The sequence below is a fragment of the Eptatretus burgeri genome, chromosome 3 (assembly GCF_056783735.1).
Source record: "Eptatretus burgeri isolate ZD-2024b chromosome 3, Ebu_testis_v1, whole genome shotgun sequence".
NCBI lineage: Eukaryota > Metazoa > Chordata > Myxini > Myxiniformes > Myxinidae > Eptatretus > Eptatretus burgeri.
Genome location: NC_140963.1, coordinates 15,817,131 through 15,844,171, shown reverse-complemented (window position 1 = coordinate 15,844,171; position 27,041 = coordinate 15,817,131). Strand labels below are relative to the sequence as shown.

The window sequence follows — 27,041 nt, the reverse complement described above, 5'->3', positions numbered from 1 at the left end:
GACTTACAACCAATCAGTGCGAGCTGCTGTCAAGCAGGACCAACGGCACGCCGTTCCAATCCCCCTTTCCTCTGAGAGGGGCCTCGATGAGGTGAGGGGAGGGGGTGGGAGGGGAGAGGACTGGAGGGGTCGACATCAGAGGAAGCGAAATGACGTCATTTCAACAAACAGTGTGAAGACCTTAATTTATTTCTTCCTTTAATTAACTCATTAAAAAGAGAAGGGAAACAAATGGTTCCTTACCAGAGATGAATACACTTTTTCCTTTTGTTCCCCCCCGATGACCGGGCACGTTTCCACGCCTTCCAAACCTTGATGAGGATTAACGTGCTGAGGATCAGGAGGACTCCAGTTTCAAAAAATTTCACACGGTCAACTTGTAGTTGAACCCGTCGTGGACCGTCGTTCCTGACGATCTGTGAGAATACGGACACGAGCAGTGTTGGTACAGAAAACAAACCTGTCCAAATGTCGACAGTGAACTCGGACAAGGGAACATCCTCACGGTGCAGACAGCACCTTGATGTTCAAGGTCGACAACAATAAAGGTCACATTTCCATGATGATGAGCAGGGATTATGAACTTCGAGGTCTTGAAGAACCTCAGGGTTGTTACGAGTTGTTTAGCCATTATAATCGAGTGTTTCCACAATGAACAGCCGGCTTAACATCCCTTCAAACGGAGCGGTGTTCTCTCGTGGAACCCCCTTCCTATAACAATGGAACACACGGTTTGTGGTCGGGATCTCTTGTGTCGAGACAATGGATGATAAGTGGACGAGTTCACTCCCACATTAAACTTCCTGAGATGATCCATCATGGGATGATCACGATGTGAAAATGTCTCATCACCTTCTCTCCTCTTTTGAACCTCCTCTTGCCCTACATACTGTCGTCATCAAATTGATTTGTTCCTCGAATGACCGTTTAAACCACAAACTCTTCTCTTTCCCACTTACCTGATGAGGTAAGTTTGCAGTCCAGGTGGGTGAATACGCCTCGTGCACCTGTCCATGATTGCGCCGATGTAAATGGCGAGTCTCGACCTCCTTCGAGTAGAAAAACGCTAAGATTAGTCTGATAAGAGGCCACATGGCTGTTTCGAACACGACGACGATCTTCACATGAACTGGGACAACCCACTGTGCGTTGTATCTCTCAACCTCCTCTATGACGTCACAAAACTTCAAAAAAAAACCGAGCGAAACCACGCCCCTTGTATTGTTGTCATGGTAACACAAGGTTTTCTAAAATGTTTCCAATCTTGTTCATCCGACTCGTGTTTCTTGAGGTTAAATAATGTTTTATGTGTAAACGAAAATATCCGGAAATAAAATTCGGTTGGTGTAACGTGGCACAGAAATCCGTGGTTATTTCAATCTGCACACAGTGCACGTTGATGAGGGTGATCTGCTCCTCCCGACACGTCATACAGGAGAGTTGGTTGGGCAGTGGTTTCTGCTGTCACCACACTTTCCGTCAATATAACTGGTTGTGTTTGGGGAAATCCTTGCTTGTTGTGATGTTGTTGCTGGGGAAGTGACGTAACAGAGCATCCTGTGTGTGTCCGTGCCGAGGGCCTGTGTGTCCGTGCCGAGGGCCTGTGTGTGTGTGTGTGTGTGTGTGTGTGTGTGTGTGTGTGTGTGTGTGTGTGGGTGTGTGTATGTGTGTGTCATTGTGTGTGTGTATGTGTGTGTCATTGTGTGTGTGTGTGTGTGTGTGTGTGGGTGTGTGTATGTGTGTGTCATTGTGTGTATGTGTGTGTGTGTGTCATTGTGTGTGTGTGTGTGTGTGTGTATGTGTGTGTCATTGTGTGTATGTGTGTCATTGTGTGTGTGTGTCAGTGTGTGTGGGTGTGTGTATGTGTGTGTCATTGCGTGTGTGTATGTGTGTCATTGTGTGTGTGTGTGTGTGTCATTGTGTGTGTGTGTGTGTCATTGCGTGTGTGTATGTGTGTCATTGTGTGTGTGTGTGTGTGTGTGTATGTGTGTGTCATTGTGTGTGTGTGTGTGTGTGTCATTGTGTGTGTGTGTGTGTGTGTGTGTGTGTGTGTGTGTGTGTGTGTGTGTGTGTGTGTGTGTGTGTGTGTGTGTGTGTGTGTTTTCCTCTCCTCCATAACTCCAAACCATGAAACAAAGAAGCCTGAAACTTTGCACTCATACGAATAAAACCCCAAGGAAGTGTAAAAGTGAAATTGTGTGTTTGAGAAAACTAAAACACCTTCTGAAGATAATTAACGACTTATTTAATTATATCCTTTGTGGTGGAGTCTGCGGGCCTATGGGGAAGGGCATGGTGATGATGCATGGTGGGCGTGATGATGAGAGGGGTGGCCGTGGGGTCGGCAAGGGATATGAGGTGTGCACGCCACCTGAGGCGTCGTAGTAATGCTGGAGTCGGCCGGCTCGTGAGTGTACCGAGTACGGAATAAAGGGGAGCCGCGGGCACAGTACGCCCGCGCTCGCACTCGTGCAACACAGCCCGGCTCGACTGTTCCTCCGCTTCGTGTCTGCCTGCTAAGCATCTCCCAGTACAGTACAGCACATCCTTCATCACGCGATCCACGGTCACCGCTCTCTTTGGGGTCTTGAGGTGTTTCCTTGGTAACCTCGCTGGGGTCTGAAGCCGCCATGTTTTTTGTCCAACTCCACCATGCCTCGGCTTGGAACAGGCCGCAACGATTCATGAACGACAAGGTGATTTTTTTTTCTCTTCACTTTCCACACTCACATTGAATGCTTGTTCATCATCGTTGCGAATCGTTGTTTACTTCGCTTTTGTAAGTGCTATGGTTTCCAAATTAGGAGCTTGGAGTGATTTCATGCATTAAATGATACGATTTTCCACGATCTCCTCTCACGGACTAATTAAACTATATCATCCAAATATTATTTCAGTTTTGAGGATCGGATATCATCCAGATTAAATAAGTGTCCAAATCGGGAATGAAATCTGGTAATCAGTCTGAAGGGAGTTCGTGCTTTCTTGTTTACCCTCGGAATCTCACCAGTCGTTATTTGTTTATTTGTGTATTTGAAGCTTTAATGAAAAACACCCGGATCCGGCAAGGCACATCGTGGGAGAAGCACGCCACGGCCCGGAATGGCGATGCCTGCTCTGATTGTTGTTCATACCAAATGATTTCGCTTCTTGCTTGCAAGAAACATTGTTTATGGACTTTGGGGAGTGACACTGACTTCTGGGGGCATTAAATAATTGGTGACGAGGAAAACTACATTCTTGAGATTGCGATCTATGGAAAATCGGACGAGTTCCGGCCGACGAGGGAGTCGTGGAAGGCCAACATTGAGAGACTCTCGTTCTCCAGTGAGGCCAAACAGATCACCGATGAAAACCAAAAGAGGGCGATATTGCTGACTGTCGTCAGAACTGAAGTACACCAAGTAATGTGATCGTTCATGTCACCTTCCAAGCTGGGAGAGGGAACATACGAGGAGATTGTGAAGAAGGTGAAGGAACATTATCCTCGAGGCCAATAAAACCATGGCACGGTTTCGGCTGAGGGGGTGTGCACAGCATCCGTGACAGGCCATAAGTGCATACCTCACGAAACTTCGAGAAAGGAGTGAGCGTTGTGAGTATGGAGCCCTGTTTGAAGACATGATGCGGGACCAGTTCACCTTTGGGTTGAGGGATGAGGCTTTGCAGAAAAAATTGTTGGAGTCTGATCTAGAATTGGGGCAGGTTACAGAGAAAGCCTTGGCTCATGAAGCGGCAAGACACGGAGTGGCGGTGATTTGTGATGTGTCGAGCACATTGGCGTAGAATCAGTCGTCAAATGGATCTAATTGCTGTTGCTGGAGTCCGTTGCTGGAGGTGTGGAGGCAGACATGCTCCAGAAATCTTCCAATTTCAGAATGAAAAGTGTCTTCGATGTGATGAAATGAGACACATTGCCCGACGCTGTATAACCAAGCCCGCTGTCACGCAGATGGGCAAGCCAATGCCACGTCAGATGTCGGAAGTGAAGCACTTGGAGCTGTCTGACATGGGCGTGATCAACGATAACCAATCATCAGAGGTCGATGGTGGACTCAGTGAGATGGAGTACGATGTAATCTCCCATACACCGGGTGCCGGAGCCAATGTGTACACACGAAATGTTGGAGGTGTGGACGTTCCTATGAAAATTAACATGGGGGCATCATGCTCTGTCATCACCAAAAAAAGTTTATGACTCGCACTGAAACCTGCCATGCTACCATGTCATCGAATAATTAAAACGTTTACAATTGAGCAAGTCTCTGTACTTAGTGAAGTCGATGTGGAGTTGATGTTCCAGGAACAGAAAAGGATTTTGAGAGCAGATGTAACCCAAACAGGACCAAGCTTGATGGGCAGGAAGTGGCTGGAGAAGCTGAGATTGAATTGGTCAGAAATCAGGCTGTTGCAGTTCGATGGGGAACAAGGACAAACGTTTGGGGCAAGGCTCATGATGGAATATAAGAATTTGTTACCCTCGCCGAAGGAGAGGATATTGCATTTGGGTCCGTTTGTTTGTTTGATTGTTATTTTGGGGAAATTTTTTTTTGCCAAGTATATTGGTCTGTCGCGTTTGTCTGTCTGTCTGTTTGTTTGGCCGCACAGAACTTTAATGTTTTTCTCCGCAACCGCTTGTCGGATGGAGAGGACATTTTCACAATCGGTGCACCCACTCGCGTGGAATGTTGTAATGATAATTCTGACGTCGTATGTCTCATGATGTGGCAGCCATGTTGGAAAAAATGGAAAAAGTTTGGATCTCGATCTCTGAAACCACAACAAGAAGAAATTGAAACTTGGCACACTGCAAGTCCGCCTCTTGGGGAATGAGGTTGCTTTTTTTAATGATGTCATAGGTGCTCTCGTTATGACATCATAATTGCATCTGTAGAACGCCACATCCAATGGGTATGACAAACTTTTTGTTTTTTTTAATCTGAGTTCTTTTGGATTTTTTTTTTTTTTTCATAAGGTTCACTTGGCTGTTCCTGGATGGGTTTGGGGGAAGAGGAGCAGCAGCTGAAATGTGAATCTTATCCAGGTTCCTCCTGATAACTTCATCTTTGCTTTTTCTTGTTTGTGAAACTTCTGATGATCTCCAATGCAGGACTGTTCCTATTTGGTCTTCCATTTTATTTTAATTGAATTTATTTTAATCTCCTAAATTCAATTGAATAATAATAAAAACTGTCATGGATCAGGGTCAGGTGTCCAATCAAAGCGTAATGCCTTGGCCAACAGTTATAAAGTTATTGTGAGTAAACTTACACATGCATTTCTGACATCTCCTCAACCTCACCCACCAAAAGTCCTCATCCCACCCACCCCCAAGCCTTTACCTCACCCTCCAAACTTTGTCCCGTATTTGCTCTTCCTCACCCCCAAACCAGGGCCTCATCTTCCCCCTCCCAAGAGGTCAGGTCAGGCATTGAAGCATGCGCCAGAGCAGCGCATCGCTGCATCCACTTTCTGTCAGAACTCCCGGAGCCTCCGTCTGGCCATCCCCCAGGCACATGCATGGCCCATCCCCATCTCCTTGAGATGCTGATCAACCTGCTGCAACCAGGAGTCATATGGTTCATTCCATTGGCCTCCTCTACTCATGAGACTCCCTCGCTGAGAGAATCTGGTGAGAAGGATCAGCATCAGCAAAACGAGCCACATGTCCACATAGCAACAGCTGACGCTCACGTGCTATGCAGGTAACAAATCTCATCTGAGTCCCTCTCAGCAACCGCTCGTTGGACACAAAGTCTGACCAGCGACAGCCAAGGATTCTCCGAAGAGACCCGGTGCCAAAGGAATTAAGTCTCCATCTCAGATCCCTGGTCAGAGTCCAAGTCTCACATCCATAGAGCAAGACTGGAAGCAGCAAGGACCTGAAGCCTCGGACTTTCGTCCTCCCGCACAGGAACCGGTACGGCCACACCCCATTATCCAGTGAATCCATGACTCTCCAGGCCTGACCCAGACATCTGTTGACCTCTGGCTCACAGCCAGCAGAGACATGAATATCACTGCCAAGGTTAGTGAATCTCTCTGTGACCTCAACATCCTTGCCACAAATAGGTACAGACAGGATAGCAGCATCCAAGATGTCATTGAAAGCCTGGATCTCAGTTTTGACCAAGAAACCCGTTATCCGAGCGGCTCCGATTCCTCATTCAGCACCTTGAGGGCCCCCAAAAGGATATCCAGAGTCTCCGCAAAGATGACTGCATCATCTGCGAAATCAAGGGCAGAGATCTTGACATTCCCAAACGATGCTCCTCAGCTTGACCTATCTGACATCCTCCCCAGACCCCAGTCCATTCAAGCGCTGAAAAGTGTGTGGGGCAACAAACACCCCTGAAGAATTCCAGCAACAACTGGAAACAAGTCAGAGATGGTATCACCACATCTCACAGTACTCCCAGTACCAGAGTGTAGTTCAGACATCAGATTAATCAGTTTTGATGGCACCCCACATAGACTGAGAATCCTCTGGAGGACATCCCGATTCACTGAATCAAACGCTTTACAGAGATCAACATAGGCTGCAAGCAGCCCTTGCCAAAACTCTCATCTGTGTTTGGTGAGGACCCGAAGAGCAAGGATGCGGTCAATCGTTGACTTCTTTGGTGTAAAGCCTGACTGCTCTGCATTCTGGTGTTCAAGAAATTTTCACTATTGTTGTGACTGCTCATGCAGAATGTTTTAATGATAATTATGACGTCATAGGTCACGTGGTATGGCAGCCTTGTTGGAAAAACGGAAAACTTTCGACCTCTATCTGAAACAGCACCAAGGAAAAAATTGAAACTTGGCAGAATGTAAGTACTCCTCATGTGGAATGAGTGTATTTTTTATGACATCAAAGGTGCTCTCGATATGACGTCATAATTGCATCTGTAGAACGCCACATCCAATGGGAGTTGGGTGAATATTCTGATTCTGGCTTACTTTCCCCATGTAAATGAATGGGGGATTTTCAGCGATTAATTTTATTTTCCCCGAAAAATAAACCCCCCTTTTTATCCCAAGATATATTTATTTGTCTCCCCTTTTAACCTCGGGACACTTTTTTTTCAATTAACCAATGCAATAAGATAAAGATTTGTTCAAGTCGTAAAGTAGTAATGTGATTTGTTAAAGGTGATTCTAAAGAAATATCTGAAACATCTAAGCCTCGGGACACTCTTTTTCAAATAACCAATTCATATTGTTTAGCTCACTCATTGAACCTATAAAGATTTGTTCATTTTCAAATTCCTTCAATCGTTTAACTTTCTTTGCACAATAATCCCCATCTAAAATATTTAAAAACAAAGCATTTGAATCTTTTTATTTTTTAAGATACCCCTTTTGTGCCATTACGAAATGATAAACTTCTCTTCATGCTCTTGTTTGACCACTTCCTGAGCCACATATCATTTTGAGATTATTGTAAATTGTTTTTCCATTGGTCAATTGATAACCATCAAAGTTTTCAGTCCATTCAAGTATATTTATTTTTTTCTTTGCATCCTCTAACTTACTAGTTTTTAAATTGATTCGCTTATTTGTTTTATTTACCTTTGTTTTCGTTTTTTTTTCAATAAGGCTTATTTGATATTTTTCACATTCATTATGTTTTCCATTTTTATCCCAAGACTGAGATTTTCTCCACTCTTTAGTTTGATTAATACTTGGTTTGACCATTTATATATTGTGAAAAAACGCGGTGGTAGCCCTAAAAATACCCTCACCCATCTTCCCATCGTTAAAACACGATCTATTAAAATCAATCTACAATCACAATCATCGTTAAAATACAATATCCATATGGAACACAATCTATTCCATTATCTAAAATAAATCTCTTATCATCAAAGGCTCCTAATGCCTTTTTATTTACTTCTTCACTATATATGTTATGTTTATAACTTCTTATTGTATTCATTTTCCTATATTCTTCTTTCTTATTCATCAAACAATTATAATAATTTGTAAAAGTTATTGATTTCTTTCTTACATATTTCTTTATTCCCTTTAACCTCATCAATCTGATCACCATACTTATAATCATATGCCTTTGCTCTCAATCCAATAAACTCACTCATTACTTTTCCACCCAACTCATCCGTAAACTTACCAATAACCTTTTCATTCTTTTTGGAAAATAACTCGCTCTTCTTACTAAAATTACTTGTATCATATACTCCAATATTTTTCTTCATATCTTTATAAACATCATCAGTTTTTATATCTAGGATAAAACTATCAGTGTCCATATACAACAATGAAACATTTTCACCATACTCTTTCTTGAAGCCATTATACAAATAATCATACATAAATATTGTTACGTTTGAGGGAGTGGGGGGGTATGCATTCAAAGGGTAATTAGGATGTTTAATTAGGTATGCCATGCTGTTCGAGTTTACCAGGATCTCGATGTAATAAGTAGCAATTCAGTGGTGATAAGTTGTCTCGTAAATGTTCATTTCTTCAAGGGGGAAATGATAATTGTCACGTAATTAGATAGGGACACGGGATAGGGTAAGTGTGTCTGCGTAAACCCCTTTTGGTATTCTCTGGAGACTGGCCGTGACGTCACAGGACAGTGCAGCGGATGGCTCCGCCCCGTGATCACGATTGGCAGAAGGCGATGGCGATGGGCCAATAAACGGCTCGATTGGAAGCGACGAGGACAGGAGGATAAAAAGGTTCTGTTCAGGGTCGAAAAGGAAGAGGAAGAAGATCGGGACAAAAAGATCGTGTTTTTTTGGTGTGGAGGCTGTTGCGCGGGAGGCGTACTTGTTGTGCTGATTCGATCGTGTTCTTCATCGTGTCTTGGAGCCTTGCTGAGCCTCGTGCCTCACCCTGGTTGGCTCTGGGGTTCTGCTGACTCGGAGTACGGGGTCGAATGGCGGGCGGACCTGCCTCCCTCTCCTGCTCGCAATTTGGCGCCAGAACTGGTTTCCTGGCGGCTGTGAGCGGACTTGGGCCAGGACCAGGAGGTCGACAGCACCACGATTTCTCCTGCCCCCCCCTGACGAGAGCAAGGCCAGCTCGTCCGACGCTGATCCAGGGACAGTTGCGTCCACACCATGGTCCAGCCTGACCACCAGAAATAGCTACTGTGTGTGTGTGTGTGTGTGTGTGTGTGTGTGTGTGTGTGTGTGTGTGTGTGTGTGTGTGTGTGTGTGTGTGTGTGTGTGTGTGTGTGTGTGTGTGTGTGTGTGTGTGTGTGTGTGTGTGTGTGTGTGTGTACTTGGCGCCTTAGAGGGTTTGAGATCTGTATATTCATTGGAATTGTCTGTGTTTTCCCCACACCCGATCCCACACCATCCCGTCGAATCGCCCCGGATCCCTCTTCTTGCCGAGTCTTGTTATTTCTGGTTAATAATAAAAACAAATAAACATCATCAACTCAGTGAAAAGCGACTCGTGCCACCTTCCTCGTCCCGTTTGCGGTAGAGCGATTAGAACCGCCATGTTTGGGTTATCAATAAATAAACCGCCTCCATCGTTTCGGCTCATTCTACGTTGGCGGGACTGTTCAAGTCCCGTGGACGTCACATTGGTGTCAGGGTGTTGGATGTTCGAACCCCTCTAAATTATATTTGGTATCGGGAGAATATACCAAGATTAAAATCTCGACACGAATTGGAATATAAAATTACTGCAGAAAAGCGCACGAGCGTGGGAAAATTTTGGCGGGAGCTTTCAAATTAAATTTAATTGGCGGCAAACGGGACTTCTGCACCATGGCGGATGTGCAGATGTTTGAGGAGGAAGGCCACGTGTCTGGCAGCGAGTCGGGGGAAGAAGGGAGAGACGGGGGTAGGGTTGGAACCTCCCCCATTCCGAGCGTGGACCGTGCTTCATTGCCCGTAACGTGGCCGGCAGCGCCGGAAACCATTGAGATGACGATCCAGACACTGTTGGAACGTTTAAGAGCGGACATGACGGTACAAATGGCAAATCAATTCGTGACACAGAGGGCAGAAATGACGGCACAAATGCAAAATCAATTCGTGACACAGAGGGCAGAAATGACGGCACAAATGGAAAATCAATTCGTGACACAGAGGGCAGAAATGACGGCACAGGGGGCAGAAATGACGGCACAAATGGAAAATCAATTCGTGACACAGAGGGCAAAAATGACGGCACAGGGGGCAGAGATGGCGGATCGATTGGGGGTAATGGGGGAACAGTTGGGTGCACGGATTGATTTAATGAGGGATGAATTGGGGGAAAAGATGGAGAAAATGAAAACTTAGATTCAGGAGTGTGTCGATGTTAAATTGGGAGAAATACAAAGTAAATTCGAGGATAGATTGGAGGAAACAAAGGTAGAAATTACATTGGAGGGGGAAAATATACGAAAAAAATTGGTAGATAAAATTGATGCAACGAACATTCGGGTTGATAAAGTGGATGAAAGCCTGGAACGTCATCGTGCCTGCGTGGATGCTCGAATGCAGCTGCAAGTTGAAGAGTGAGGAGAGCTGAGGAAGCAAGGGATGAATTTGGCGGAGGAGGTAAAAGGATTGGAGGCTCGTTTGGACGAACAAGATAAAATTATGAGCCAAGATGAAGTCTTGGATAAAGGCCTGGTAGAGCCGTCTTTTGTAAGTAGAGTGTCCGGGTTGGTTGAGGAGCAGCTACAAACTCGCGACGGAGCCTTGGAGGAGGTTGTGCAGGCCCAGAAGATCCTGCGGGAAGAGGTGAATCGGTCCATTCAACGTTTGGAACAGGAGGCAAAATTGACCCATGAGACCCTCACCACAAAACATCTTTGGCCACAGTGGGCTCCGAAATTGGATACGCAGCCACAAGGGTGTTTGATCCCTGGGCTGGATTCGGACAAGGGAGAAACTGAGAAGCGGGCCACCGTAAAAGTGATCCCCCTGGTAAATTTTGACGGGTCAGGGAGCCTTGAAGCTTTTCTGACGCAATTTGAGTGTATTTCCCGACTAAACGGGTGGAATGAGCGGGAACGTACAGGGAATTTGGTGGCAACGTTGCGGGGACCAGCCGCAGATGTGTTAAACGTGATCGCGGAGGGGATTTGACCAGCTCCCACATTTGCGAGGCGTTGAGCCGTCGGTTTGGGTTCGCGGCAAACTGTGATCTGGTGCGGGCCCAGCTCCAGCACCGCAGATTAAAGCCGGGTGAGACAGTGCAGGAGCTGGCGCAGGACATTTACCAATCAGTCAGGATCGCGTATCGGGACCTTTCAGTGGAGGCATCGGACAGACTGGCACAAGAGAAATTTTTAGCTGCTCTTCCTGACCCTGAGGTCCGAGCACTAGTGGAGTTACAGGATCCACCCACCGTTCACCGAGCGGCCGAGTGCGCGGCCAGGCTGGCCTCGTGGAGTCGGCCGGGTCGGGTTCCAGAGTGGCCATCGGTGAGGATCCGACAGGCAGAGATCCAGGATCAGGGAGGGGGGCTGGGAGAAATTGGCATGACCCAAATGTTTCAGGAAATTTGCCAGAAACTGTCAAGTTTGATAAAGGGTAATCCGGTAGTTAGTGCGCCAAAGCGGCGGGGTCCAGCCCAGCCAATAGAGCAATTCAATTATGGCCGAGGGGGTCCGGAACCGGAAGAGACATTTCACCGATACTCACGGCGGCCTTTTATGGGGAGTTGTTTCCGGTGCGGGCGAAGAGGACACGTGCAACGATATTGCCGGTACCCGGCGATGGAGGGACCCTCCAATAGACTTTTAGACTCGGAGAGGGTGAATCCTCCTGCTGAACCGCCAGGTCTATCCGAGATGCCCTTTCATAGGTCGGGTCCGGAGATCACTGTCGGGGGTCGGGGAGACTCGATTGGGCTGAGCATATACGGACATGCTCGGCTGCTGAGATTGTGGCGAAGTGCCCTCCTTTGGTGGAAAAAAAAAAACGAATTGTGGGAAAATTGGCATGGGTTTATAAGTTCTGCTGGGTTTTAGAGTGACAATCGGGACAGTGGGTAATTGATAACAAAGCGGGCACAAGTGGCTGTCCAATGGCTGGTGCGTGGATCGGGTGAGAAGTGCTGTGTGAGTTGTTTTAAGTTAAGAAGTGAAATGTATGGTGCACACATTGATTTTTTTATTGGACATGGTGTGGTAACAGGGAAGGTCATGGTCGGTGAAGTGTTAGAAATGCAGGTGTCACATGTAAGGCCGATGGGGCGGGGGAGTCATGTGGGATTTGTGGGTGGGGATGATGTGCTTGTCCACAGGGATTGCTGAAGCTCACGGTGAGCGGGAATTGCGACCCCCTTCAAGGAGATTCACCCCTGGTGGCTAATGGTGACAGTGTCTGGAGGCAAGTGGGAGAGGGTCTGGTTGGGCGACCAAGGCGGGTAGGACCTTGGTGACCCAGGAAGGCCAGAGGAGTCAGTGAGACCCCTTCCAGGGTGTTGTACGGGATGAGAGCTGATTGCAACCAGGGGGGTGGGAATCAAAAGGGAGCGGGGCGGAGAAACGTCTGGGTTGGACTAAAGCTTACCTGTGGGCATGGTTGCACCTGAGATGCCCCCATCATCTTGTGGTAACCCACCCCACGGCTACGACGGGATTCAGCCTGCATGATTAAAATGAGGACCATGACCTAGAAATGTGATGATGACCATGGTGTGAGTGTTGTGAAGATGTATGAGTCCCACTCGATCCCGCACAACTTGACATGTGCAGCAAGGGCATGATGTCCGCATAATTTTTGGGCAAGCAAATTTGAAAATTGGCTCCCCAGGTACCTAACCCTAACAGCTAACCCCAGGCTCCCCAGGTAAAATTAGCGCCTGTGATATACCTTGCAGGAGCTGCGGTACCAGAGGAGGGGGCAGTGTTACGTTTGAGGGGGGGGTATGCATTCAAAGGGTAATTAGGATGTTTAATTAGGTATGCCATGCTGTTCGAGTTTACCAGGATCTCGATGTAATAAGTAGCAATTCAGTGGTGATAAGTTGTCTCGTAAATGTTCATTTCTTCAAGGGGGAAATGATAATTGTCACATAATTAGATAGGGACACGGGATAGGGTAAGTGTGTCTGCGTAAACCCCTTTTAGTAGTCCCTGGAGGCTGGCCGTGACGTCACAGGACAGTGCAGCGGATGGCTTCGCCCCGTGATCCCGATTGGCAGAAGGCGACGGCGGTGGGCCAATAAACGGCTCGATTGGAAGTGACGAGGACAGGAGGATAAAAAGGTTCTGTTCGGGGTCGAAAAGGAAGAGGAAGAAGATCGGGACAAAAAGATCGTGTTTTTTTGGTGTGGAGGCTGTTGCGCGGGAAGCGTACTTGTTGTTGTGCTGATTCGATCGTGTTCTTCATCGTGTCTTGGAGCCTTGCTGAGCCTCGTGCCTCACCCTGGTTGGCTCTGAGGTTCTGCTGACTCGGAGTACGGGATCGAACGGCGGGCGGACCTGCCTCCCTCTCCTGCTCGCAATTTGGTGCCAGAACTGGTTCCCTGGCGGCTGTGAGCGGACTTGGGCCAGGACCAGGAGGTCGACAGCACCACGGTTTCTCCTGCCCCCCCTGACGAGAGCAAGGCCAGCTCGTCCGACGCTGATCCAGGGACAGTTGCGTCCACACCACGGTCCAGCCTGATCACCAGAAATAGCTACGTTGTGTGTGTGTGTGTGTGTGTGTGTGTGTGTGTGTGTGTGTGTGTGTGTGTGTGTGTGTGTGTGTGTGTGTGTGTGTGTGTGTGTGTGTGTGTGTGTGTGTGTGTGTACTTGGCGCCTTAGAGGGTTTGAGATCAGTATATTCATTGGAATTGTCTGTTTTCCCCACGCCCGATCCCACACCATCCCGTCGAATCGCCCCGGATCCCTCTTCTTGCCGAGTCTTGTTATTTCTGGTTAATAATAAAAACAAATAAACATCATCAACTCAGTGAAAAGCGACTCGTGCCACCTTCCTCTTCCCGTTTACGGTAGAGCGATTAGAACCGCCATGTTTGGGTTATAAATAAATAAACCACCTCCATCGTTTTGGCTCATTCTACGTTGGCGGGACTGTTCAAGTCCCGTGGACGTCACAATATCTTTGATAAATCAAGAACTGCTGTTCCAATATAAATTGGTTTATCCATTACAATACGTTCCTTTTCCATATGAATAGCAGAAAAGTTATCTGAAAAAAACCTCTTCTCTCTTAAAACTTGTTTTATTTATCAATCTCGAAGCTTCTTTCCAAGATGTTGCAAATCTAATGTTTTGCCTGTTTTATAACATTCTCCATTGTCTTTCCAACGACAGCATTATTCATCAATTTATAGAATTCCCCTTCAAATATTACCTTTTTATTTGTTCTCATATCTGTATTGAATTTAATATACTTTTTCATCCAAGGACTTTGTTTAAATTTTAAAACTCTATGAATTTTAGCTACTCTCAGTCCTTCTCTCAAAAACTGTTTCAAGCTTCTCTGATGCAAAACTTATCCCTCTTTTTCATAGAATGTTGTTAATAACTTCTTTATGAAGAGAATTTCATCTTCAGTAAGAATTTCTTCATTAATTTCCTCATTAATTAGAATTTCCTCTTTACTTTGAAATCTCTCTTTCATCTGAATTTCCTCTTTAGTGAGAATTTCCTCTTTTGGAAAGAATGAATTAAGATTTGGAAAACACCCCGTGGATCTTCGATTTGATGCGAGGTTGGCTTGTGGTGTTCCCATAAACTTGGAAGAATCTAGAAACCTAATACTGGTGTTTTTGAAAGTTCATTTATAAATAGATGTGTATCATAGTTGGTGCTGTTGTGAAGAAAGACTGGAATAAAAGAAGGAAATTTATAATTAAGATTACAACAGGAATGAGCGGGACCTCTATATTTACCAGGAAGATGACAATGATCCCTAACTTTAGACTCCTCAATTTCCCCCTCACAAATATGACAGATATTGTTCTTTCTAAATTCTAATTTTTCTTCTTCGGTTAATTTCATCGGTTCATTGTTTCTCTCACTAATTTAGTTAGTCTTATACAATCCTTTTCTAATCGTTTTACAAACTCTTGTGAAGCTTTTTTTCCACTGTAATGTTCAAGTTTATTATACTTTTCTCCAACAGATGCTTTGAGAAAATAACAGAAACCACAAGGAATATGTTTTTGATATTTATTTGTATATTATTCTTTTGGATTAGGAGAAGCAGTATTTATCTTTTTTAGGATACATTCAAAATCAGCATATATCACAAATGGGTACATGATAGATTTATTATAATCTTCAAAAGAAATCTTTTCACCAGGTTTCGGCATTGTAATTACAGCTGATTTATGATTACTACAATATTTTGAATGTTGTTCTAATCGGTCTTTTGTATAAAATGAATTAAGACATCGCTTGCAAGGATATATTTTGTTTGCTGTTCTGAATACCTGAGAAGAGATTAATCTTGATAAATTATTGATGTATGTATAATGTGAATTCTTTCCAACACTAAAATATAAAAGATCAATGTGTGTTTCTTCATTTTGATAGTTTTTTGAAATTTTTCATATTTGAACTTTGTATCCGTTAATCCATATACATTAATAGAAAGATTATTCTTTTTCTCAAATTTAGGAATATCTGTTAGTGGCATTGGGAATTTAAAATCTTTCATGTCCAAGGTATTCTCATATTTCATATATTGTTTTACTCTTTCTGAATTACATTTTGGTGGATGTAAGTAAGCAAGAATAGACCAGAGAAAACATTTATTATCATTGTTCTTAATATTAACAACTGCCTTCTTTAGTTTTATTTCTTTTGGTAATTCAATATAAGAAGAAGCTTTAAGAGGGTTTGATTTTAGAATGTGTATATCTAAAAAGATGATTTCTTTTTTAATATGAAATCCACTTCCTACCACTGTATTATCAACATCCTCCTCTTGTCTTGATAGTTCTTCATAAACCCCACTATTCAAAAAATCTTGAAATGATGTTATAAAATGAAGATCTGTTCTCATCTAAGTAGTTTGTTCTTCATCTTGTCTTTTCATATTCATTTTCACTCCCGTATAAAACTTTAAAGTTTTCATTTATTTTAATGTCTTTCTAATAACTTTTTCAACATCAGGTTTCACTATTTAAATTGATTCAGCTCTTGATGATGGACCGGGTTCTCCAAATTGAAAAATCCTTATTTTTATATGCCCTTTAAATGCCCCATCAGTGTTTTCAATATAATAGTCTCCCTTTACTTTAAACTCATTTTTCTTGTGTTTTTGTGATTGAAGATGTCTATTATAACTACTCTTCAAAACATCCTTTGAGCAGATATCACAATGTTTTCTTTCCAACTCAAGAGGAGATATTTGATGAAATAGATTAAATGTGTGTTTGTTGGTTTGAAGGTGTTTTTTATAATGTTTATATTCGTGATTACAAACATTGCAGTACGTTGTATTCACCATATTTATATAATAAAACTTTGCTTAAACTAAAATTTTCTTGATGAAAATTTCGTTTAATTTATAGGTGAATCTGTGCTTAAAACCATTTTATCCTCCAACTTTTTTCACTTAATAAATACAATGCTTCAAGACACAAAAGACAAGTTTCAATCAATCTCTTCATTTGTAAAAGATACTGAGAAATATGTCAAGGATGTAAAATTGAACAAAGATAAATAAAACAATTATGGTGGATAAGATGAGTTCTTCAATTTCCTTAATTGGAAGGGCTTTTAGTATACCTGGTAGAACATCAATTAAAGTATCTCGAACAAAAGTTTCTCCTCTCCTTCTGGTAATATATTCAAAACTAGAAAAAGCAATGAAACAAGAAAAAATATCAAAAAACAAAAACCTTATGGATGAAGCTTTAGAAAGAAAAGATAAGACCATCTGTAATATGCAAGGAGAAATTTGTATTTTTTTCAACAACCCTAAAGATGTAAATCCTGATGAAATAAAGGATGTTAATATATCAGGTGAAATGACATTTCGTTCAATAGCAGTTAAAGATAATTTTAAAATTACCTTTAATATAAAAAATGTTGTCGTTGAATCTGGTAATGAAAAAAAGTTTGTAGATATCGATGGTTATATTATTAAATATGAGTCAATATGCAACTGAAAGTATAGATGAATTTCAGTTTAAGTAAAGTTTTACTTTATAAATATGCGGACTTCCCTGATTCTCCATGTGACAAATTTGAGAATTGTCCTGCGTGTGAAAGACAGGGATTAAACACAGAGTCAAAAGCCTATAAACAATGTATATTCTGTGATTATCTTCAAATTAATGATAATAAAAAATTTAAAAAGGAAAATAATTCTTTTAGATTTACACCAAAAATGAATTACTTTACAAGATTGATTCGAGATATGAATGTAAAGTATGAGGGTGATAACACACCTTTCTTTACAAGGGAAGAAACTGAACGTATTTGCGAAATGTTCAAAGGATTGTTGTTATATATTATTCATGGATGTGATTTTCAGGGAAATATCAACACAAGATATTGCATAAATAAAATAATGGATTTTCTTGAAATTAAAACTGAACTCAGGATAAAATATAGAGTTTCTAAAAAAGCCAATAATAAATTAAATAACCTGTTTTCCAAATATATAAATGAATGACTTTTTTACCCATTTGGGAAAATAAGATGAAATTTAACAATCATAAAAATCTTCCAAATTCATTAAGATGTCTCATACTTGGTTCAAGCGGATGTAGAAAAACCTGCTTACTTTTGAAGATGCTCCTGACTCCCAACTTTTTAGATTATGATAATTTAATAATTTTCACAAAGTCGAGTTTTCAACCAGAGTATCAAATACTCTCACAAGGTTTTAATGCTGGTCTTCAAAAAGAAGATATAATCGGTTTATTTAAACTTCAAAAAAACCGAAATGATTACAACATTGAAGATATAATTCAACTATTTTGTGATACACAGAGATGTAAAAAGAAATCAAAACCGATAATTTGTATTCTTCGTGATAATACGGATGATATACCGTCTCCCCAACATTTGGATAAATCAAAAAAGAACCTTGTTATCTTTGATTGTGTTAATGAGACAAACCAAACGATAATGGACAGCTACTACACAAGAGGGAGACATTCTTCTTGTAATTGTATTTATCTTAGTCAATCGCACTTTCTACTTCCTTGTCGTTCCATCAGAAACAATGCTAATACTTTTATTTTATTCAAGTTAAATTCAATAGATATAAATAATTTTTGGAGAGATAATTGTTCTACATTTTGTAGTAAAAAGGAATTTGGGGATTACATGAAGCACACGACTGAAAAAATATAAATATATTGTTGTGAAACAAGATGAGATATTAAGGGATATATTTTTTGTTTTATAAACAATTACATATATAATGACAACTATTATTATAAATCTTGTGGGTAAATCTGCTTCTGGAAAAAACTTTCATAAATCAAGGTTCTTCTGTCGTACAAATGAGAATATTGCAAATTTACTTAAAAAAAAACACCCCATGATACGCATTGTATCAACAACAACGAGAGCAATAAGACCTGGAGAAGTAAAAGGTGAAGATTATCACTATATTTCAGTGGAGGAACATATGTGATTGAGGAATGAAGGTCAAATATTTGAGGAGGTTTCTCTTGGCACAACAAAATATTCACATTTTAAGAGTGAGTTAAGGAAACTAAAATCTGGTGGTCTTGGGATATTAGAAACGAATCCAGAAGGAACGAGACAAATTATTAAACATCTGAGCTGAGTGAAGATTTTATCATTCGGTTTTGATGTTGAAGAAACTCAACGCAAACGTATGAAAAGCAGAGATGCAAGTATTAGTGAAGAAGAAATTACAACTCGTATAAATGTTAATAAAGAATTTTATGAAATGTTTAAAGAAAAGGATTTATTTGAACACATCTACTTGGATGATGAAGAAAAGGAAAATTTCCTTGTTGATCTTTCCAATTCATTAAATGATATTTTCCAATAAATAAATGGATGCGAAAGAAAGAGCAAGAAGATTTAAGGAACATCAAGAGTTGGTTTCAAAAGTTGTAAAACAACAGGAAGACATAAAGAAGAAACGCAGACAGAAACTAACGGGCGAAGAAGCATTTGAAAGAAAACAAGATACATTTTTGAAACCACTTTTAAAAACTTCCCAAGAAAAAATGAAAGATGTTTGCACAGTTCCCACAGTAGAATATACTCCTCAAAAACTTCAAATGTTTAAAGATTTTGATCAAATGACGGAGGAAGAATTAGCGCATTTCGGAGAATTAGAATATGATGATGAAGGTTTATTTCAACAACTGGAAGAGATTAATCGACCCCCTGATTATTTTGTGAATGCTCTTCAAAACAATGAATATTCAGCGGATTCAAAAACCAAAGCAGGACTCATTCCAACAGAACAACCAGCAATATTTCATCTTGTTCAAGAAAAGGTATTAATATTTAATGATGAACTAAAGTTCTTGGATTCTGCTCAACCCCCTGATAAACTAACTCTGAGATTAATGTTTCTTCTCACAAAAGATGGAAGACAAGGTTCAACTGTGAGGTATGAATCAAAGTATATTGATAAACCATTGGATATGAAAAATAATGATGATAGAGTATATATTGATCTGCTGAACACTCTAAATTATAGGGTTAGTATTTCTGGTAAAAGTAGGAAAAATGAGAAGGAGAAACACATTATTCAGGCTTTAAGTATCCTTGGTTCAGGTTTTAGTTTTCTTCCAAATGACCCATCACAATTAGTTAATAGACTGTTATTGTTGTTAGGCAGTAAGAAGGCTGGAAATAACAATTGTTTTCATGAAACATCAGCCATTTTAGACCAGTTGATGAACATGAAAATAATTAATAAATCTCAATATAAAGACATTTTATCTCGTATTAAATAAGATGAGAAGCACAATCCTGAGTTTTAATTTCACAACAAGCGACCACACATCTTCATTCCTATACCCAATACAACTTGACCCAACAAAAGAATATGAGGCATCTTTATTGTCCATGGAAACTTATAATACCTTATTTAATATAACGGATAAAAATGACAAGTTTAGTTATAATCTCGGAAGTGGATACAAAATGATAACAGTCTCACCCGGAGCATATGAGATTTCTCAAATATCTTCCGAAATTGCTCGTCTTCTGAAAGAACAGGGTGATGAACCAAAAAATATTGTTATAGACATTCAAAAACATACTTCAAAATCAACGATTAAACTTAAAAATAACTACAAGGTTGATTTCACAATTGATAATTCATTTAGAGAGTTATTGGGTTTCTCTTCAAAAAAGATTGAAACTAATGGGACGTTTTACAGTGATAATGTCATTCAAATATCCTCAGGAATAAACTCGGTATTAATTCACTGTGATTTGATTGATGGTGCTTATAATGATGGAATAAAAACAAATACAATATTTTCATTCAGTGCAGACTCAACCCCAATTGGTTTTAAATTCAATATGGAACCCTAAAATTTGGTTTATCTCCCTGTGTCAGGAAAAAAAACATACAGAGTAAATTTTAGGATAACCGACCATGGTAATTGTATGATTTCTTTTAATGGGGAAGTTATATCCATCAGAATTCACCAACGTGAAGTTTTCCAATAAATAAATACGATGGTTATTGTGAGGAAACACGAGTTGGGAAAATATAAAATAATTACAGGGGATGGGATGTTCCTTTCCCCATACTACAAGGGTGAAGGTATGTATCTTGGTAGAGGATACTATAAACCTAAGAGACAAAGGGGTGTTGAACATCAATTTAGAGGAGATGGGATAATTGATACTCCAATGGGTATCGGTTCAACGATTTTTAAACATAAAGACCTAATTGGTTCAACTGCTTCTGCTGTGGGAAATGTAGCAGGTGCTGTAAAGAGCATAAAAGATGCCCAGAAGGAATCTCATAAATTACAAGCAATTAAAGAAATTAAGAAAGGCAAAACTCAGTTGTCCCCCCAAGAACGACAGAAAATAATTCAAATACTTGGGTCAGGGTTTCAAAAGTTTTAACATCTTATTTCCTAGTGTAAAGTGTTGACTTTATCTCCAGGTCATACAGAATTCACAGTTCGAATTAAAATAAATTTTTACAAAGAAGGGCGTATCGTTTGTATGAGAAAAGAACAATGGCAGTATGATATGAATGATTTAGAGTATAATTGGTCATTTAAAATTCACCAAGAAGACCTGGAACAATTAAATCAGTCTCGTAAGGAAGAAAATTATCCACTTGGTATAGAGAATGAGTTTTGTGGAGCCACGATTCGTAAACAACAAATAAAAGAATTTAATAAGGATAAATATAATAATGGTTTTGCACTAGTTTATATCACGAAAACAGAAAAAACAGGATTATATATAATAAGTAAGGAAATACAAAATGATTTAACTATGGGGAGGTGTTTTGTGCCACAATATTATTCTAACATATATTTCTAATACATAAATGACAGCAAGAAGGCTTCAAGAAAATTATCATTTCATTCCAAGCATACCTTCAAGAAAAGGGTATTCGGTATTTTAATAAATATGTTCTACAACATAAGAATGAGGAATTTTCAATAAAAGATTGGCATTATGCTGATGTTGATAAACCGACAACTTTAGATTTAATTAGAATGTTAAATAATGAAAAAATTATAAAGTTAAGAAAATGTAAGGCTCTTTTAGAAATTCAAAAGAAATTTTATTGGTTTCCTGTTTTTAAAAAAATTATTTTGGATACAAGAATAACAAGAAATCCTGATGAATATATGTATGATATTCGATGGGGTGTAAGCGATTCAAGGATAGTAAGGGATGAGGAAGGAGTTGAAGAGAGAGAAGAGGAGGAGAGGGAGAAGAAAGAGGAGTCGAGAGAAAAGGAGAGGGAGGAAAGAGCGAGACTAAATAAATATCAAAATATGGAAACCAGTGAGATTAAAAAAAGATTGGTGGTATTACAGAAAATAACTCAACCCACCGAGAAGGAAAACAAATAATTGACAAGTCCATTTGCAATATTTTGACAAGACTATTGACATCGGCAAGATATTCATTTTAATTCAAGTTTTTCATTTTTTTCTTAAATAAATAGCGGAGAGAGTGAAGGCATTTCTAAGGATTCTTTATGTTTTAAAAATTAAGATTCAAATGTGCATGTTGGAAACTAAAAAGGTTTTTGCACTCTGCAGGAATTTTTCTCATAAATAAATGAGTTATTGTTTCAAATGTAAAAAGAAAACTAATACAAAAAATATTTTATATATTAAAAGTAAAAATAACAGGGTTTTACAAAAAGGTATATGTTCAGTGTGTGGTTCAAAAAAAAATCAATTTATCTCCAAACACAAACTCGGAGGAGATATACAAAAGTTTTTATCAGAAAGTAAATTTACAACTACTGGAATACCAGGGGAATTACATCTACCAGGGTATTCTTTCTGTGGTCCAGGCACAAACTTGGATAAAAGATTAGATGAGACAGACAATCCTAAATCATGGAGTAAACCCATCAATAGTGTTGATGAAGTGTGCATGAGACACAATATTGATTATGGGAATACCACAACTTTGGAAGAAAAGCATGAAGCCGATAGAGAAATGTTGTATAATTTGTCTCTGATACAAAATCCAACCTTGAGAGAAAAGGCTGATCGGTTCATCTTGAAGAAGATGATCAGTGCTAAATTTAAACTTGGACTTGGAAATTCAAAACAACTTAAAGGCTCTAATGATGTAATTAAGACTGAAGAGCAATTAGCTGATGAATTACATAAACCAATATTCACAAAGTTTCGTAGAAGGAAGGTTTATTCCAAGGAAGTTGATTATATCGGGTCCGCTGATTTGATTGAACTCAATAATGATAAGGCGTACAAGTCTGCTTTAACCGTTATTGATTTGAGGAGTAGATACGCATGGGTTGTCCCTTTAAAAAACAAAACAGGTAATACTCTTATGTTAGCCTTTCAACAGATATTTAATAAAAGTAAGAGAAAACCTAAAAAATTGTGGACTGATGAGGGTAGAGAGTTTCATAACAAGACATTTATGAATTTTCTAAAAGATAACAGTATTACATAATACAGTTCCTTTAATGAAGGGAAGGCAGTTGTTGTTGAACGTTTTAATCGTACCTTAAAAGAGAGACTATATATAAAATTCATAGAACTCGGTTCACAACAATGGTCATCTTTTATTCAGCATATTGTGGATAAGTATAATGACACGATTCACACGTCAACGAATATGAAACCATCACAAACATTTACAAAATTAAAATATGAAAAGAGATTAATATCAGAAAACCTGAGTTCAAAGTTGGTGATATCGTAAAAATATATAGGTGGAAATATCATTTTGAAAAAGGTTATATTAAACGATGGACGAACGAACTTTTAAAAATTGTTTGTGTAATAGACACGGTTCCTTGGACTTATAAGATATATGATTTAGAAGGGGAAGAGATTTTAGGTTCATTTTATTCACAGGAATTATAAAAGACAAAACTAAGCAGATAATACCCATGGGAGCAATGGGTTGGTCATTCACTCCCTCCGACTGTACACCGTTGTGGACACTCGAGGGCCAAGTCCGAGGTGTATAACAGTATATAATGTGTGTGAAGGGGGATGTTCTTAGATCTGTGAACCCCAAACACAGAATCCTCAACTGAATAGTCAAGGCTTAACTTTTGTTTGTTGGTGTGTGTGTGTGTGTGTGTGTGTGTGTGTGTGTGTGTGTGTGTGTGTGTGTGTGTGTGTGTGTGTGTGTGTGTGTGTGTGTGTGTGTGTGTCCCAACCCTCATATTCAAAATCTCAACCCCAAACCCCCAACCCTCGCCCAACACAATGTCTTTTCAAAATGATATTTTCACCTACATATATTTTTTACATTTTTTTTTCTCTTCTTCCAATTCTGTCTTTTAAGGCTTTCAGGTTTGATGATGTAGAAATGGGGAGTCAGCCTGCACTTTCTTCCCAGAACTAACAATATTTTTTTTTAATGTTTTTTCTCTTCTTCCAATTCTGTCTTTTAAGGCTTTCAGGTTTGATGACGTAGAACGGGGGAGTAAGAACTTTCTTGATAGGTTTTGATCCCAAAGAGTGGTGGCATTTCAAGTCTCCAAAATAAACCCAACTTTCCAAGTCTCCAAGGTATAACCACATTCCTGTTGAGTTTCCAAGATACGTATCACATTGTGAGTTATCAAGCCAGAACCCACATTTCAAGTCTCCAAAAATATAACCATCTATCCAAGACTCCAAGGTAGAATCACAATTTCCAGAAATATAGTGGGTTTCGGTGATAGATCTCACATAGTATAACTGTGGATCATCTAGGGAAACTCCATTTTTCCAATTTTTATGGGTTTCAGTGATAGATCTCACATAGTATAACTGTGGATCATCACGGAAATCTCCATTTTTCCAATTTTTATGGGTTTCATTGATAAATCTCACATAGTATAACTGTGGATCATCAAGGAAATCCCCATTTTTTCCAATTTTGATGGGTTTCAGTGATAGATCTCACATAGTATAACTGGATCATCAAGGAAATCTCCATTTTTCCAATTTTTATGTGTTTCAGTGATAGATCTCACATAATATAACTGTGGATCATCAAGGAAATCTCCATTTTTCAAAATGTCTGAAAATTGTGAGTCTCCAAGGTAAAACTTGTGTTCTGGCTCATCAAGGTATAACTTGTTCAGGGGGTATTGTCTTCATAACTCACAATGAGTATGATTGTTGCAAAACTCTTTTTCAGGACTTTGCTGGTCTCCAAGGTATAACTTTTTGGTTGGATCATTAAGGACGAACTCGTTCTGTGGGTCTTGGTCGCTCATAAGGTCTTCAACCAAGCCAACAATTTCACCCCAAGTTGTAGCAAAAGCAGTATTTTCATTTCGTATTTCAGATACAATTTCCTATGAGAGAAAATAAGAATGTATTAATCAAGTGATTTAATTATTAAATGAGTATGCTTCAATCAAAGTTTGAAAATTGGAAAATAAAATCTTACATCAACAGATAAGAGGTTTGAATCCAGTTCATCATCTTGAAGGTTTAGTTCCATACAAGTAGTCAATCTCCAAGGAACCCCAAAGTCATCCCACTCAAGGTCTCGCTCGTTCTGTGGGTCTTGGTGGCTCACAAGGTCTTCAACCAAGCCAACTATTTCACCCAAAGTTGTGGCAAAATCGGTATTTTCAGATACAATTTCCTGTGAGAGAAAATAATAATGTATTAATTAAGTTATTTAATTATTAAATGAGTCGATGCTTAAATCAAACTGAAAATAGGGAAATAAAATCTTACCTCAATGGATAAGAGGTTTGAATCCAGTTCATCAACTTGAAGGTTTAGTTCCATACAAGTCGGAGAGTTCCAGGCAAGCACAAAGCACACCATTGCCAGCAAAAAAAAAAATGTTTAAAATGGAGCCTGGGCTTGAAGCTTTTCGAGGGAAAGACTGGTGGGTGTGGTTTCCTTTGGAAATTCCCTGGGCAAGCCCAGGCAAACCTTCGTTGGGAAATTTTTCAAAACCAGAACATTCCAGAATTTCCTAGTGATTTCTTTGTGAGTCAGAGATGAACTGGAAATGATGGAAGAGTAGGCGGGGTTTCGGAAAGTGGGCGGGGTTTAGGAAAGTGGGCGTGGCTTACAAAAACATCTCATAAAAAGTGGGTGGGGTTTGTAGAAAGTGGGCGGGGCTTAGAAAAAGTGGGCGTGGCTTAAGGAAATACCTAATGGAAAGTGGGCGGGGCTTGGAGAAAGTGGGCGGGGGTTAGGAAACGTGGGCGTGGCTTAGGGAAATACCTCATGAAAAGGGGGCAGGGCTTAGGGAAAGGTGGGCAGGGCTTAGCAAACGTGGGCGGGGCTAAGGGAAATACCTCATGAAAAGTGGGCGGGGCTTAAAGGAAATTGGGCGGGCCAATAAAAATCCATTACAAAGTGGGCGGGGCTTATGAAAAGTGGGCGTGGTTGAACAAAAAATTACCTGTGGCTCAGGAGGTGGTCAAACATAAGCATTAAGAGAAGTTTATCATTTCGTAGTGGCACAAAAGGGGTATCTTAAAAAATATAAAGATTCAAATGTTTTGTTTTTAAATATTTTAGATGGGGATTATTGTGCAAAGAAAATTAAACTATTGAAGGAATTTGAGAATGAACAAATCTTTTGAGGTTCAATGAGTGAGGTAAACAATATATGCATTGGTTATTTGAAAAAGAGTGTCCTGAGGCTGAGTTGTTTCAGATATTTCTTTAGAATCACCTTTAACAAATCACATTGCGACTTGAACAAATCTTAATCTTATTGCATTAGTTATTTGAAAAAAAGTGTCCCAAGGATAAAAGGGGAGACAAATAAATATACCTTGGGATAAAAAGGGGGGTTTATTTTTAGGGGGAAAAAAAATGAATCGCTGAAAATCCCCCATTCATTTACATGGGGAAAAGTGAGCCAGAATCAGTATATTCACCCTACTCATGGGTATAAACATTTTTGAGGATCATTTCGGGATAACATGGTCCACAGAAAAAAATATTGTGACGTCATCGGTCACGTGTTTCAGCAGCCATATTGTGAAAATAAAATGCCTTCAACATTTTTTTCTCTGAAGTGGCTGAAGAGATTGAGGCGAAACTTTACACATATGACCGCCTGTCCATGAGGAAGACAAGGTTCACATATGATATGTCACATGGTTTGGCAGCCATATTGGATTTACCAGAAAACCTATAAAAATAAATCACGAAAAAGAAGTACTGGTGAGGGTCTGCAATCTCTGATTGCTCTTTTTCTGATCACACAACCCTCCCCTCCCACCCCTCTCCTCACCAACATGACCCTCCCCTCCCTCCCATCTTCTCCCCAACAAAACTCTCCTCTCCCACCCATCTTCTCCCCAACAAAACTCCCCTCTCCCACCCATCTTCTCCCCTACACAACCCTCCCCTCCTTCCCCTCTCCTCCCCCACACAACCCTCTCCTCCCACAACCTTCTCTCACACACATTTCCTTCCCAACACATCCCTCTGCTCACACCCTTTTTTCCAACACAACCATCCACTCCCATGCTCTCCTCCCACACACAACA

At 40.3% G+C, this 27,041-nt stretch overlaps 1 long non-coding RNA gene across 1 annotated transcript; it reads left to right on the top strand.

Moving 5' to 3' along the window:
- The first annotated feature begins 2,267 nt into the window (after positions 1-2,267).
- On the top strand, positions 2,268-26,707 carry LOC147029442 (uncharacterized). The gene is made up of 3 exons (XR_015055912.1): positions 2,268-2,696; positions 6,724-6,815; positions 26,565-26,707. It is a non-coding gene; the product is annotated as an uncharacterized LOC147029442 (long non-coding RNA).
- The last annotated feature ends 334 nt before the right edge of the window (positions 26,708-27,041 follow it).